This window comes from Pipra filicauda, unplaced genomic scaffold (assembly GCF_003945595.2).
Source record: "Pipra filicauda isolate LSUMZ 115617 unplaced genomic scaffold, ASM394559v2 scaffold657_size180086_pilon, whole genome shotgun sequence".
Classification (NCBI taxonomy): domain Eukaryota; kingdom Metazoa; phylum Chordata; class Aves; order Passeriformes; family Pipridae; genus Pipra; species Pipra filicauda.
In genome coordinates, this window is record NW_024104817.1 from 17,292 (window position 1) to 33,035 (window position 15,744).

The 15,744-nt window shown below is 36.7% G+C and overlaps 1 protein-coding gene across 3 annotated transcripts in view; it reads left to right on the forward strand.

The window, feature by feature from the left end:
• Window positions 1–15,744, forward strand: part of TNS3 (tensin 3) — a 163,619-nt gene that overhangs the window by 16,304 nt on the left and 131,571 nt on the right. For all 3 annotated transcript variants that reach the window (XM_039388487.1, XM_039388488.1, XM_039388486.1), the window contains exon 2: window positions 4,586–4,623. The gene's annotated coding sequence lies outside the window, so the exon portion shown is untranslated. The remainder of the gene's footprint in view (window positions 1–4,585; window positions 4,624–15,744) is intronic.

Sequence of the window (15,744 nt, forward strand, 5' to 3'; positions counted from 1 at the left end):
GAGAATCACTCGATAACAGCTGTGGTTAAGTGCAAGGTTGTCCTTATAAACAAGCCATGTTTTAATACTCACTGCATGTGCAGTGTGACAGAATGTTTGTATGGAATATATGAAATATATTGCCATACCATATGACCATTAAATGCTAAAATCTGTCAAGGTGCATAGCCTTTACCACACAGAGCAAAAGTTAAACTCTTTGTCCTGTTAAATCATAAATCATACTGTGGGTAGTGAAGTAGTTTCTTACTTTACAAATACATTGCTATGGGTTTTCAAAGAGCATCTTACATGCAAGAATGTAAAAAGCAGAACTTTGATTTCACAAAAATTTTGGAACTTAAGTCTGAAAACAACGACTCACCATGTTTGTCCTTCTCTCTTTAACCTGGCAGCAATATTGGTAACTTACAGGAGTGTACTGGTTTAAAGGTAAACCGACAGGGGAAATGAATCCAACTCAAAACAGAGATTATAAATCAGAATAACAATTTAATAAAAATAATACAATAAATACAATTATAAAGAGAAACAGTTGGTTTTAACCCACCAAACCCAAATGTATAACCCAGCACCCTGGGGCATGAACAGAGTGGTCTTCGTTGGGCCCCCTGAGTCCAAAGTAAAAGGAGAGGGAAAACCTGTTGGTGAGAGTGCTGTTGCAGTCTGGTCGAAAGTGGCGATATCAGTCTGGTTAAGAGTGGTGGTCACAGTCCTTCTCTGGATCCCACGAGTGGTACCAAAGTCCCAAGACCCCAAGATTATATATCCTCAGATTTGGGCAGGAATGCCCAGTACCTCCCTCAGGGCAGGGAGTTCCACAATGGGTGTGAGGACAGGAGCATCCTCCTATCTCACAGGCCTCTTAACACCCAGCTTATAGCCTGAGGGGTCAGGCATGCTCTGGGCAGCAGCTGTAAATGGTCTATTGACAACAGTTTCTGGGAAATGGCATGGAAGGCTATAGAATACACAGTTTTGGGTTACACCCATATAGTGATGAACTGGTCCCAGCTGTTCTAACTAGGACAAGGAGTTAACACATCTTCATTTTGATGCAAAGAAATGTCTTTTTTTTCTTTTTTTGTTTTCTTCACCCCCCCCCCCCTCCTTTCTCGTCCTTTTAAGAAAATGGATTCTTGGATCTATTGTTTAGGAGCTGTTTTGAAGTATAGTAAATTGACTAAATATGGCTTGGTCTCTGTTTTATTACCAGCCAGCTTGGGACAGTTGTTCTTGGAACTGGTGCCAAAATCCTTGAACACAAATTTGGAAAGTATGGTATTTGCAAGAGCTGATGTGTGGGATGCAGAAATTCAGCTGTTCAGCTGAAGAACTGAAGTAACCTTGTAGAGTGTGACATTGATTAAATCCTCTGGACTGTTTTGGGCACATTTTAGAATTTGAATATACTTAGGCTACAGTCTTGAGGAGAGCTGAGTGCTATTTCACTTGTGAGCTTTACCTGAAGAATGCCAGTTTTCAGTAGAAGATGCTTGTTGAGATATTTTAAATGTAAGTTGTATGTATTTTCCTTAGCATACTTTTATCAGAGTTGTATGTATTTTCCTTAGCATACTATCAGCACATCAGTTGTTCAGTTATTCATATGCTTTTGCACTGCATGTTTGTTGCACTGAAAAAACATGTGTTGCACGATTATGATATAATACTGCTTTTTTGGCCTTAGAAATTTTCAGAAAATGCATCTCTAATATTTAAGGCTTTTCATTAAAAAAAAAAGCTGGCATATTGAACCATGATTCAATCTCTCTGGCAATCTGGTAGTGATTGAAATAGTTTAATCTCTTTGCAAGTACTGTAAACGCCTGGGCTGAGATAAAACCAGCATTGGACTGAAGTGTTGCAATCATCCAGGTAAGACAGTTCTGCGATGTAGTAGAATTCATCGTAGCTTTAGCACAATGAATTCTAAATAATGAAATATCAAGCAAATTGATTTCTCTCTGTGGATAACTGTTGAATTTGCTAGTGTTGCTGAAGGGATCTCTCACTGTTCCTGATGGTAGCAGCTATAGCAGAGAAACCCATATGAATTGAATTGTAAAAGGATGTGCCTGGAAAGACAACAGTGCTTCTCTCCAATACTCATCTGTACTCAGATACCGGACTGCTGCAGCCTTGCCCTTATTCCATTCACTCTTTCTTAGTGTGCCCATATGCTTCCTCATACCCAATTCATATTATTTTCTTAATATCTCCTTCCCTTTCAAATGCTGCGGATACTTCTCCCTCCCTCCCTCCCCCCCGTGATCTCCTTTTGGAGTGCTTATTTCCATCGAGTTTTATTATAATCAACTTTATTGGATATTGAAGAAGAAAAGGTAATGACTTAATCTAATCCATACAAGTGCTGGATTTAGATATGAATAGGATGTTTCTGTATGCTGAGGAGGAGTAAAGCAGTCTTTGTGAATGAATCAGATCTCTATGCTCAGAACGTAATAGATTTGAACACCTGAAAAAAAGTACACGGTTTGTTTCAGTCAGAGAGCTTTGCCTGATGTTATTTGACTGATTACCTCTTGAGGCTTTAGTCTTTGTTTTGTTTGAATCTCATAAATATAGCAATATAGTTTTGTTTGTGTTTTCCCTTTAATTATGTATGGAGTTCGTATGATCTATCTCTGTGTTGCTTATGAGTTTGAATGAGGTGCTTCTTCAAGGCTGAATCTTGATGTTGCTATCCAGGCTAAACTCACGTCTGACTTGAGTGATTTCTTTCCAAAAAAGACAGTAAGTACTGTTGTGTTTCACAAGAGCAGAAAACACTGACTTTACTTGTTACGTGGAAGCTGAAAAAACTCAATGCTTGCATTTACTGTTATTGACATCTTTAATAGAGATTTTGTGTTTCGTTGGTGACATTTGTGATTTGGTTTTGCATGAAGCAGTAGCAATATCATGGAAATTTTTCATGGAATGAAATCTATTTTTTGTATTTCATCTTGCCTCCCAGAAGTCTAGGTTTAAGCATCAGTAAAGAACATGAAAACCTTGCCTGTAATATTAGGGTTTTCTTACAGATTTACTGTTTTATTCTTTTTTTGTGAGTGTTTGTCTCAAAGTAGCTTATAGAATAAACATATAATATGCATATTTTTAGAACATATTAGCCTTTTGCAAAGTTAAAGCTAATCATGCTGATTTAAAATATGGATTCTACTAGACAGTTTTGGTATGTCAAATCACTTAATGAATTTAGTTATTTATTCCATATGTCACACAAGAAAATGAAGCTTTTTATTATGGATTAAAAGCTGTCTTCTATTTGCTTTAAGGTGATAGCATTTGTAAGTGGTGTGTGGCTATAGATCATTATCAGTGATAATAGTTAGAGTAGTGTATTTGCATCAAAGCTAATAAATTTTTAGAATAAAGACAACTGATCCTGTGAAGCACTCTGAACAAAGAACTCGTTCCTAACTTATACATGGGGAAAATAAGTGAACATAGCATGTACAAAACTGAATAGAAGATGGGTCAGTAATCCTTACTTTTTTTTTGCCCTGAGAAGTGACTGCAGCATAAGGGTTTTTCATTCAGCAGTTAATACACTTGAATCTGAAATGAGTTTTTGCTGACCTCACACCTTGATAGTTGTATCTTTCCTGTTGGGTCAGGCTGTATATCTTCCTCTTGGTAGAAACATCAAGAAACAAGCATGACTTTCAGCTTCAGTGGTCTAAGGTTAGGCTGCACTTAATTTTCCAGTTAAACCTCTGTGGTATTCTGTAGCTTACTGATCTTGGAGACTGAATAAGTAAATTTTTCCTGAATTTAAAATTTAGTAACTTTAGCTCATGGTAGCCCAAAGGGTAGACATTACATGGAAATAAAGGAAATTTCAGAGTAAAAAAGGAAGTGCATATAAATGGAAAACCAATTAAAACCAGGCTGTGTCAGATTCTAGCTATTGTGCTGCTGCGTCGTAGTTACATTGCTGCTCATCTGGCTGCTTTTTAAGTTAAGTGGTGTTTTCTGAATCTAAACTTGCTGCTACAATTAATCCTTTCCTGCTCTTACAGGAATTTAAAAAACCTCAAGTGCTTATGTCTTGGAAGTAATGTTTGCAACACTGTATAACCTGAATATCACATTATGAATTTATATTCTGGCCAGTCATAGTTGCCTGTGAGTTGAAGTCAACCTGTTTTTCTTAGGTCTCTGGAGCTGCTGATATGACTAAGATTCACAGGTTACTCTGGGAACAATTTAATCTTACTGTTGGTGTTATTTAAGTGGTAACACTTCCAGCACATGTGAAGCTGTAAAAGTAAGTGTCAAGACAATCAGCTCATGACGTTTAACCAGACATATGTTATCACAAGCTGATAGAATGCACAAATCTGATAATGCTGCTGTAGTTTAACTAATCTTTCAGGAATGGGTGAAAACTAAATGACTTTCTTTTTTTAGTTTAGTTTTGTTTTGAAGTATATAAATACTTTATATATACAGATTTGAGTTTGGCCTGATCTCTTGTAGAAAGCTGATTTAAAGAAAGGAGAGGAGACAATCCACATACTCTTTTACTCATATATTCTGTTTATTTTTGTTTTAGTTTGCAAATACGCCTGCCACAGGAAATGTGAAGAAAAGGTAAGTGTACTTACTGGCCTCCCTTTCTGCTGTTGATCTTATGTATTCACAGTCGAGACTACAAAATCTGTATCAACTAATAAAGAATAAGATTATTATTAAATCAGATGCCTATCTGGGATATTGTTCTTACCATTAATAAAAAAAAGGTCCCTATGTAGTCAAAACATTTGCAGCAGTGGTTGAATTTCTCATTCTCCCACAGGAGGACGTGTTTTCAGTTGAAAACAGCAAGTGGGTGAAATACAAATCACACAGTTCTGCCAGAAAATAAAAAAAAATATATGAGTGAATAAGGTGTATATAGGTATCCATGCACACCTATATATTTTTACAGTGCCCCTCTAGGTGTTTCAGAGTGTATGTGTATACACACACCTATATATGTAGATATTAAAATTTGTACAGCAACAGAGATTTAAAGGCAAACTTTTGGCATTGGGATATAAAAAGCACATTATTACTTTTCAGTAATTGCTGTAGATTCCCCTCAGTTCAGTTTCATTACTAGATTTTTATTACTTTTAAAAATCTTCAAGTTCCTTTCACACAAGTTGAAATCAGTATTTCCATGGTCTCGGGTGACTTAGAGTTTCCCCTTGCTAGATTTGTGTAAATCAGAGGCATTTACAGAGCGTTGCGGTCTAAATCTAGGAGTCTTGGAGGGCTTTATTTTACCGGAAGCACTTTAATGGGGTAATATTCCCTTCTTTTAACTTAAACGTTTGATTAGTACTTGCTATCTGTAAAGACAGCGTTTGTTATAGTTAGAGAGCACTGAGCTTCTGGACACCACAGATCTAGTCCTATTACCTGTGTTGTTGACTTGATGTTTGGCCTTATGCAAGGATTTGTTTTGTTCAATGCTTCCAAGGAATATAACTAAATTCAAGAGAAGACCTCTACTTGTGAAGGACTTAGAGATTTTTTTTCAGGCCGTTTGGGGAAGCTCTAGTAAACACAAGTTTCATTTGGCTGAGCATCTCTCATTTTGAGTAAAAATGGCACATGTGCATTTGAAAATCACCGTGTTATGTGGTATGCTGAGTAAATGCAGAATTCTGTTTTTTTAATGAAATAAGATGATAAAATACAGTGGTAATTAAATTTGCAAGTAAGGTATTACCTTTTAAAGGGTTTTATCACCTATTTACATTAGATAATGATTTGTAATAATGCTATAGAAATGGTGGTCCAGAAGTAGAAGTAAAACAGTTTAGTAGAAAGAAGTATTTTTTTGTTAGACCAGATGATGTAATTGATCCCTCTTTGCACAGTAGCTTTGGTTCTCCAAATAGCACTTGCAATATGGAATTCACTGGTTCCGTGACAAAGAATCTAGTTTGTTGATAACATTGGTAACTTGGAGATTTGCTTGGGTAGGCGCTACACAGAACTAGAGTTTCCTGAAATGATGATACTTAAATGATGCTGAAGACTGTTGTAATTCTTTAAACTTGTTTTGGAGACAAATAATTTTGTATGTGTAACATACGGTAAAAACAGAAAACTGTCTTTCAGCTAGTATTTATGCTCTCAGGATGTTGAGTGTTGAAAAGACTTAATATACAGAGTGCCAAAACTATATAATAGCCTAACTATCATCAAGATACTGGCATGCTTTATAATTTTTGAAGCGTACTTCATTTAGCATGTACAAAGCATGTATTGCAGAATATAAAAAAACAAATTCTGGAAACAAGACCGAGTTTAATAATCAGTTATTTCAGAGAAGTAGTAAGCCAACAAGTAGCTTAAATTCAGAATCTTTCTATGAGTCTTCTCTGCCTACTTGTATAAAGCTCATGACTTCGACACTCATCAGTGTGGTGTACACTGGTAGTGCTGAGCTAGGACAACCCTGTTGCTCTAGCGTCAGAAACTACATCAGTTGCATGTTGATGTAAAGGAGAGCCTAAAAATGCTGCCCTGCTTCAACAGTGCCAGGGTGTTATTAAGTTGCTGAACCATCGTGATGCCTCTTCTGATCATGGGGAGTTCTCATAAACTTGTCATTGACCTTGCATAGATTAAGCTATTGTAATGTATTTGGTTTTGCAGCAGGCTTATTTAGAACTAAAGCCAACTTTTCAAATTTTATACCAACATATAATACTGTCTCCATTTACTTTTAAAAATATTTTGTACTTTACTCATCTGTGCTACTTTTAAGTGATGGGGGCAGAAAACCACTCTAGAGGAAAATAGTTTCTATTCCCATATGTATTATATTTTAGAATGCTCTCTAAACGGCAGTGTTTTTTATTTCACTCTGAAAAACATCATAAGAATGAATTCTGAAAGAATTTTTTTTTGCTGTACAAAACATGGTTCATTTTTTTGACTGTCCTGTATGGCCTCAGTCTTTGCATGCTTAACCTAGAAATGTTTCTGCATTGTTCAGATGTATGTACCTAGTTAGTGTTCCCTGACATTTCTGAAGCTGCAACATTGTCTAATGCCCCAGGGCTTTACTCTGGATTTTTTTTCTGGGAACTTGAGTCCTTTCTGTTTTGTAGCTTATTCTTGGGACACATCTCTCTGCGTATGATAGGAATGTATGATCTGTAGGAATATTTAGTTGTCCCACCACAAGGCTTTCGCTTAGCTCTCTGTCTTGGGATACCATTTTTTTCCCTATCTTTTGCTTTTACTCTGTCTGTTAGGTATGTGGTATAGAGCTGAGTCATTGAAAGTTGTCATCTCATGACTGTAGCCACACTTTGTCCTTTGAAGTCTGGGAACGTGAAAACCAGTTTCTATCTTCTGTCTTGTGGGAAGAGTGAAAACTAGAGGGGGAACCTCTTGACCATGGTTTTTTTGACTTGTTTCTTGTATGTTAATTCTCCCTCTTGAGAACTGACTGATTTTATTAAGTGTGTAAGCAAATGCTTAAATTCTTTTAGAATCAGTCAGTGTAAGTACTTACTGGAGTCTTTGGTTGAATCAGATGTGATGCAGCTTTATGCTTTTGCATAAAATATTTAATCTGTGCAAATTAATTATTAATTCCTTTATTCCTTAATTCCTTAAATTATCCTTAATCCAACCTGGAAAATATTTTGTTATGCTTAAGCCAAAAAGACTCTTTACATAATACACATTGAATCTTTGCAAGTCTGAAATGATGTTTCAAGGAGACTAATAACCTAAGCTCTATGGTTTTTTCCAGTTCCAGTAAGATTAATTTATTTATATATGGGTTTGATTCAGCACACTTCCTCCTTCAGCTTCAATAAACTGTCTTAAACATCTCAGTCGAGTCCAAATTTAATCAAAGCTTCAGAATTTTATATTATTTGACTAAAATACTTGTTTGGACTAATTTCCTGTGCTGTGGTGTGCCACTTGAATGCTGGTAAACCAAGATCAAACAATTCATTACTTTAAAATTCTGTAGGGGTTTGTTTTTTTTTTTTAAGAGAGAAATGACAGATTTATAATATGTTTTTAGCATTTTTAATTTATAAACCTACCAAAATTATTTTAATCATAAAAGGTATAAACTCTGACTTGGCACTTTGTCTTCTGTTTTTCTCAAAGGCTGTTTTTTCTAATTCTTTCTTGTCTAGGCATCTGTGTCTGAGAAAATATAATTCTTCCCTTCACACTGTTCTTCTTTTTTCCTTAAACTGATTAAGCTGTTGATGATGGAGAGGATTGAAAGGAAGCTCCCCACTACCCCCGAAGTTCCTTCTGATACCCTAACTTTTTCTTTCTTAGTCTCTTTTAACAGTCTAGGAAATATGAACATGGTTGCAGAAAAATGCATAGAAATAAACTAAAACTTAACTTGATTTAATATAAAACACGTTGACTAGCAGCAGTATAGAAGGGAGAATGAAAGTAATCACAAGCATAAAAATTAGCAAGGAGCGATAGTTGGTTTTATTAATTGGTTTGTTCAGTTTGTATTCTGAAAATAAAGAACTTCTACCTATCTATATATATCTGCATATATAGACACATTAATATTGGTCACGTATTTTTAGTCTGGAGATTTAAAGCACAAGCTGTCCTGGGTCTCAAACGTCTCTGTTGGCTTTTGTCACTTGAGTACTTCCTGGACAGGTTTGTGAATAAACCTTGTACTTTCTTGGAGCAGGCTTGTTAGGGTTGTGCAGCTGGGCTCTGGCTCTTGCAGTGGATGAGCATGAAGGCAGATAATTTTACCCTTTGAAGAATGAGTTTGGTTGGGTTTTCTTTTACTTCAGTATGGGTTCTCCTTACCCTTCTTAGATTTTGGGCAAAGGGAATCAAGGATTTGAATGAAAACTTTTGTTTTGTTGTTTTCGGGAGAGAACTGTGTGAACGAACTTCTGTGATTGACACATTTCTCTGGAAATCCATAAATCCAAACACATTCAATAAGGCTGAAGACTTCAAGAATTTTTTTGTTTAGAGACACTGTTTCGCATGAATATTGCCATGCATGGAACCCTATTAGTGCTGCCTGGCATTGGGGTGAAATGAAAATGTTTGCAGTTGAAGTCCGAGGGATTGCTTTATGAGTTTTATGATTGACATTTGTAGCTCATATGAGGTCTTCAATGTTTTTAGATAAGAACTCTCATTTAGACTTACAGTTTCAGATAGCTGGCTCTGTTGTGCAAGACCTAGGTGGAACGTGTATACTTTGAGGTTGGTTTGTTTCCTTGCTGATTTTCATTAAAAATAAATAAATCTGTTGGCAAGGGGAAAAGAGGATAAGATTATATTAGTGAGAGAAAGAAACAAAAAAAAAATTCTGCTTTTTCCTCCTGTGCCCTATCCTGTTCTGGCTGATTTTGAGAAGGATCTGTTTACTACTCCAGTTATTTGCTGACTACCTCTGATCATTTTGTATAGATACAGGAAATCTCACACAGACTTGCCATCTAACTTTTAAAAATTATTTATTTATTTATTATTATTATTTTAAGAGAAGTAGAAAGGCATTTGTTAGCCCTTGAAGGTAGGATGAAAGAACCTAGGACTGATGCATTTTACATTGCTGCTGCTTGGAATGATTCCTTAGATCATATTACATATCTCATGCTATGTTTGTCTTTGGGAAATGGGAATCAAGTAGCTTACAAGAATATACCAATCCTTTCTTATTGAGTTTCTGTTATAAAAAGTTGTTTACCCTTACTGTACATTAGACTCTTGGCTTCTGTTCAAGAGGCACTGCCTTTGCATCCACTATTACAGCTAAAGGCAATAGCAACATCTTGAAGGGTACTCTGAACATCAGCAGTGGCTGTAATTGGGTAGCAGGCAAAATGCACTGGGCCTCAGTGATGTATAGCATTTTACACCATTGTCGTGCCATATTATTTTGCTTTTGCTGTGTTATACTATATTGCTTTTGCTGGGTATTTTGATGAAGTGTGCATACTCATGGAAACTGGTTGAATTCCTTCATGCAATATTGCATCTCAAAGTTAAAGCCACCTGAGCTGTACATTGCAAGGAGTTGCCTTACTGTCTTGATAAAAGATTGGAAACTGAGGTACAGACGTCATTATGAATAACCACAATTTTGTGGAAACATAATGAGAGTATTACCTGTTTTGAACATTATGAGCTCCATCCCAGAAGTTCTGACTGTTTTGTATCAGCAAACTGAAGTATCTAAGCTTCATTAGAATTTTCTTTTACTACTTCTGTGTGGTAACACAGCATTTCATGGTATTTTACTAGAAATTATTTCTAAAAGGTTCCCTCCCTTGTCTTGTTCTGTCTTGCTGAAGGAAGCATTTAAAATACCTCCCACAGTTAAAGCATAATAGAGCAAATTCAGTCTTACTGAAAGCCATTTGGGAGAACCAGTTTTGATGATTAAAGGAATATGTATTTAAATGTGTCATTCTGTACCCTATTCTTGCATTATGTCTTTTCTGAATAGCTGGAAAATTGAAGATATGTTGGGAATATAAATATTTAAGACTTTGTTTTAATGTATTTTGAGAGGAGAGAAATTTGTTAAAATGAGAGCTATTGTGATATAAGAAAGTCAGAAATAATGCCATAAAATTCAAACACTTCCTTTGTTTTCATGTCAGCCTCCAACAAAGTGCTCTCAATCTTAAAAATGGGAAAACGGGGGCCTTGTAGAGGGGACCCCTTCTTTACAACATGAGAGTACATTTTAGTGGGAAAGTGAAAGATTCCTGCTTGGTTCACAACCCTTTGGGCTACTTTAGTGTCCTTTGGCTTGTTGAGCAGTGTACTCCCAACAGTTTTTCCAAAGGTTTTCTATAAACTTCATGCTGGAGAGGTCACTGCCTCTTTGACTTGACTCTTGCAATCCTTCTGTCACAGACTGAAACCAGGCCTGTGCTAAATTGCTCTATGTATCTTAGTATTGCCTGATGCAATTCCTTTTTGTGATTTAATACATTAAAGCATTGAAGGCCTTAGGGAGATGCAGAGTGTTGTAGGAGCAGCTAAAGAAGAAGAAGAAAATACTAAAGCAGTAATATTGTGGTCCTGAGCTAGCTAGAGCTAAGATTAGTGTGCGTGTGAAAAGAATCGCAAGGTCAAGCTGGAAAGCTGCTTGATGCATGGTTGTTCTCTGTGGCTGGGAGAGTCACGTGGACGTATGTGGTATGTGAGAGATAAGAAATACCTGGCCTGGCTGGGGAGTTTGGACCCAGAGTCAGCTGAGAGCCTGTGTATAGTTATGGAGCAATAAAGTTACAAGAGGGTTCTGCCTGGACAAAAGTCTGTCCCACTTGAATTCATTTGCCACAAACGGTGCTGTAAATGGTGCCCCATGTGCCACAGAGTGTCATCCTGCAGATGGATGGGTTTCAACTGTAGGGAAATAAAGCAAAAAACTGAAACCACCCCCAAACTCTTTACAAACAAGCTTGACACGTGACTTCTGCTTTCATATCTTTCTGTGATTTGAGTGGAAAAGAATGACATTGCAGCCTTCTGGTGTTCTTCTTTACCACATGCCCTTCTTCCCTGTAATATGTATCAAGAGAAATACACCTCTGCCCCCCATTTTAACCTATGTTTATAATTTATATATTGCTTTAATATCGTTAATATCTTATCTTTAATTCTTTCCTATCATGGGCGGCATCTATCTGTCCCAGATCTTAGGGGTACACTGGATGCCGTGAAACCTGTGGGCTGAACAGTGGCCTCTGCAGTTTGTCATGACAAAGCTCCTATTTCCTTCTCCTAAAACTTCTGATACTGTTGACTCTGTGGTGCTGCTTATGACCATAGGACCATAATGCCTGTAGTTCTTATCACTATTGCTCAGACGTTGGAAGCCTACTGAAAGCCTGAGAAATCAGACCATTATATATGTTATAGGTCCAAAATTCTGAGATACCAGGTCTAGTGCACAGTTCGTTTCCATTCAAGAAAATCCAATCCATGCTGTAGCTTGTTCCTTTGGGAGTGGAAAATATTGGTAGAACTGTATCCCCTTTGCTTCCTGGGGCCCTCCCCGTCTGGTAGGGTTGCAAATTTTGTTTGACTTTGCAAATGAAGAATGTTTTCTTATGGGGATTATACCAAAAGAAGTAGTCCTAGTGTCGTGAAAGGGTAACATAGTTCCCTGAGGAATGTATGCTTCATTAAGCTTGGAGAGGTCACATCTCATACAAAGAAAGCTGAAGTCAAGTCTCTCAAAGATGTGTACAATTGTCAAAATCAGGATTATTTTTTTTTAGCTGAAGAAACTGCAAAGCAAGACATTTTGAGCAAAGATATTATGCTTTTACACTCATTTGCGTCAAATAATTTCAACCTACTTTATAAACCTCTTTAATCTGTTACACAGATTAGCTCAGGAGGGACAGTAGCTAGCATTTACAGTTCAAATTGGCAAACTAAACCACAGTGCAGAGGGCTAGTGCAAAGTCCAGTAAAATCTAGTTTTAGGATCCTGGCTCCTGCTGGCTGGTTTAACCCCTGTTAGCTACACCCAGGTTCTGACCAAGTTTATTTTCTTTTGCTTCTGAACTCTTTTGGAGCAAATCTAGTGAACTGATACAAGGAAGAGGCTTCATCTCTTGTTTACAGTTATCAAGAGAAACTTACCCATTTTTGCTTCTAGGAACCTTCTATTTCATTGGAGTTTGGGGTTGTTTGTTTGTTTGTTTGTTTGGGGGTTTTTTTGTGTGTTTTTTTCTTTTTTTTTTTTTTTTAACCCTTTTCCCAAATAGCCAGTGCAACAAGTGTCTTTACCCTATATGTGTTCTTTAAAGAGTTGAACAACTTCAGTGATGTAGGTCAGGACTGTGACATAGCAAGATCAAAATATCACAGCATGGAAGAAAGCCAGACTTTTAGATGGCTTTCTATATGTGAACAATACATTTCTGTATCTTGGGATAACTGCATTCCTAGTTACTTGTGAAAGATTCCTTTTCCTTCAATGAATTAGTTTGAAACAACTTTGTCGTTTTGTAGACAAAGGGAAATGTGAATTTTTATGTATATAAATACTTTAAATTTTGAAAACCCTCCTGAAGGCACGTAACTTTTAATTTCAGGTGCTAATTTCAGACATTATTTCATAAGGCATAATCCCAAGTCTATAGCTGCATTGAAGCTCAGCTGATTTTACTGTATCTTATATTTTTTCTTTTGGGCAAACAATTGTATCTTGTTTATTAAAATATTCTACTGACTGCAAAGTGCTTGTTCTGTTTCTGCTGTATTTGCCAAGTCTTCTTTAAGGCTGCTGTTTTCAATGTGTCCAAAAAATGCTTAATTTGAAGAGGAAAACTTGGTGGGTTTTAGGCATGCTTTAGAGCTATTCTGTCTGGCATGAGAGCTTTTCTGTCTGAGGCTACTTGATATCTCCAGGACAAATGTCTGGGTTAGATGCTAATATCACACAATGGGAGATGGTCTATTTAAAAGAACAAACAAACAAAGCTATTGTAGTTTTTTATCTCAAGTTAATATCCTCTCTGTGTCCCTTTTTATCCTAGAATTTGAATTTACATTTTTCATTTTGTCATGCTGCAGTTTGTATCTTTGAGAGCACAGAGTTACTTGAAGATATACTGCACTCAATATCCTTTAGTTTGTTTTCTAAGTTAGTAAGGGAATTTATGGCTTGGGTGTTTTGGGACAAGAGGGACAGTAACTGACAGACATGCCAGAAGAAGAAAACTAAAGAGAAGAATTTCTTACATTTTCAAGACTTAACTCCAAAGTTGTAGATTGAAAGAAATAGCTAAGTGTGTGTGTTTAAAAAAAGAAAAGTGTGTGTGTGTAAATATATATATATATGTATATAAAGATTCATATTAAATATGTCCATGAGCTTACCATTTAGGCTCCTCACAATCATCTGTGCAACATTCAGAAGGTCTCCTAACATAACTAACTTTACGTTATTTGCAGGATGTCAGTGGCTTCAATTTGCTGCTCTTTTCACCCTTTCTCATCAATTTTGTAACATGGTTAGTAGTGAATTAGAGTGATCAGGTTTTTTAGTAGGTCACTTTATATATTTGGTGAAGATTCCTTCATCTGCACATCCTTTGTGTTACATATAACCTGTGGCATGCATGCCAGCATTTCTTACTTGATAAAACTGTAGCTCGGAAGACAGTGATGCATTATAGCCAAGTGGTTAAATTGCTTTTGCAAAAGCAAAAGCTTTTGCAATAGTGTTTGAGATTTGAACTTTGAAATGTGCTTTTGGTAATAACTGGCTCGTTCTTTGAAGATGGTTCTGCCTCTGAAAAATCATCTACTTTTTGCAAAAAGAAAACTAAAAGGAAGGAAGATAAAAATGAAATATGCATTGTTGCCGGTGTATTTTGGTGCTGAAAAAAATCTCCGGAGCAGTTAATTAGGGGTGAGATAAGAGCGGGTTTATTTGCCAAGATGTTATAGGACGCGCGCCCGGCCGTGCCTGACAGGTTACATTTTATAACACTATCCATCCAATCCCAGATGTGTCCACCCTGTGGCCCTTCCTCTGGACCGTCCCGGGCCCACCCCCTTAGAATTGGGTCTGGGGACTTTTTGGGACCACCTACTTCATCATCTTCAGCTTCATCAGAGCACAAAGGGTACATAGTTACCTAATTTTTGACCGTATTCTGTTATTCAGGCCCTGATATGCTGTTCTCTAAACAGTCTAGGTCTTGCCTTGACAAAAGACAAAACATTGCCCCTGAATTCAGGGGTAGGTTTGATATGGGGAGCATAGAATGGGGTAAGAGGGTTAGGGAATGTAAACAAGGGAAAGGAACAAGGGACAAGGGGTAGGGGGAGGAAGGTTGCTGCTTTTTAAAACTTACAATTCTTACAAATATTAGAAAAATAAAAAACCATTAGGGGCTTAAGGCATCACATTTAGGAGTGAAAAATGCACCGAAATGTCATTACTGGATATCCCAGCAAATGACCTGTTGCAATGGGGGGCACTGTTGTGTCTCTGTTACAGCAAGTGGGGACAGATTTTATTTCCTTAGTGCCAGATATCCTGCCATTTGTTGACTTTTTCATTTGAGTTAACATTTATCTCATGTTAGTCAGTTATTCATTAACTGATGTGACTGGTGTTACACACATATGAAGAAAAATTACCCGCAGATTCATTGGAGTCAGAATTCTTCATCAAAGAAATTTGTTAGATCTTTTTCCATCTGTATGGTATGTTTTTAAACTAAGACTTGATTCACGAAGTATCAGACCAGGAAAATGTTTTCATATTAGCTGTGTATGCAAGAACAGGTACTTTGTCTTTCAAATATGTGCTTGATTATTTGTGAATAGATTGATAATGTGCCTATATGTGTGTATGTGCCAGGCACTGAAGAGGTAACTGTTTTTGAAAATAAGCAAGGGATTCCTGTATTCTGACACTGCTTGTTAAGATGTGAATGTACAGAAGTGCAGAAGCTAAATGCACCTTGATTGTGTGTAACTATGAAATATTACGCTAATGTGTATCCAGTACATTTCTTTACAAGAATAAAGAAACAATTGAAAGCTGACAAACCAGGTTATTGTAAATGTCTCTAAGATTAGCTGTAGCTTCAGTTGGGGGACCAGAGAAGTCTTTCTGAAGTTTGTTTTATGCATTTGGCACACAATGTGTAACTTTTTAAACCCATGAATGAGACACTTATACTCCATTTTCTG